Below are 1220 nucleotides of genomic sequence, written 5' to 3'. Positions count from 1 at the left end.
GCACACACACACGCACCCGGCATGAGTTCAAGCCACTGGGCCCAGGAGTCGAACCATGTTCAACTACATGGGAGTTCAGTGACATAGCCATTACGCCAACTGTTGGTCCCACTGTTCTTTTCTTTTTGAAAACAATGTGTGTGACCCAGCCTAGGTGGCAGTTAGTAGCCTACTGATCTGCAACGCTGGAATCCACAGGGCAGACCATAGTTCAGATCCTGTGTTGACCCAAAAACATACTGTGCACATGCACATAGAGCCAGAGGAGCTGGAAGGCCAGGAAAGAGGACCACAGTGTGACATGACCTATCTAGGGCACTCTCTCAGGTCTCGTGGCCATGCATGTGTTCTCTCTCATGAATAAAATAAATAAAATTTTAAAATAATTAATTTTAAAGTGTGCTTCAAGCTATGATTTATCCATACCTACTTCCATTTTTGTCCATGTTGACACATGTGAATCCACCGTGTGTCTTTTACCTGCTATGTTATGCTGCATAGTGAGAATAAACCACCATGACCTAACCTCCCCAGCTGCGGGTCAGTCCTGAGCCCCAGTCATTATCACCAGGCTGTCCCGCTCATCCTGCGACTGTCCCCATCCTCAAAGAGACATCTATGTGCCAGTCCCTCCACTCCCCCCTACACATGGCAGGAGGGAGCAGACTTCAACTGCAGCCTCAGGAGAGGTGGGCTCTCTCCCTCCCTTCCATCCTCTGGAGCCATTCGTGTGAGCAGGATTATCTGAACCCTGCTGCAAGCCAGGTGGCTTTTATAATTACTACCACTTCCATGCTCCACTCGCCTGCCGCAGAATCTCCAGATACAATGAAAAGTCTGTAAGACATGAGGGGAAATGCTGCTGCTCATTGGCCTGGCTCTGATCCTGGGAGATTATACCAGCTTTGCAAAACTTCAGCGCGCCTCATATTCCAGACACACCAGCCGACGGGACGTCCTGCTTGAGCTGCTGGAAATGCAGGTCTTCTGAGCGCTGGCTAGAAATAGACCCAGTGGCGTGGGTGCAGAAGAGGGAGGCATGGGCTGGGACATGAGTCATCCAAAAGCTCTTTGATACCAACACTTCTAGAAACAGATATTTCGGGTTCTTTGAGAAAGCAGTTTCTAAAGAGGAGTTTGGCTCATGGCACCATTGGTCAAGAAGGGAAAAGACAAAAAAAAAAAAAAAAAAAGGATCAAAAACATCCCCGACTGTGTCC

The sequence above is a fragment of the Tupaia chinensis genome, unplaced genomic scaffold, assembly GCF_000334495.1.
Source record: "Tupaia chinensis unplaced genomic scaffold, TupChi_1.0 Scaffold147038_1, whole genome shotgun sequence".
NCBI classification, from domain to species: domain Eukaryota; kingdom Metazoa; phylum Chordata; class Mammalia; order Scandentia; family Tupaiidae; genus Tupaia; species Tupaia belangeri.
This window is presented reverse-complemented; position numbering follows the sequence as displayed.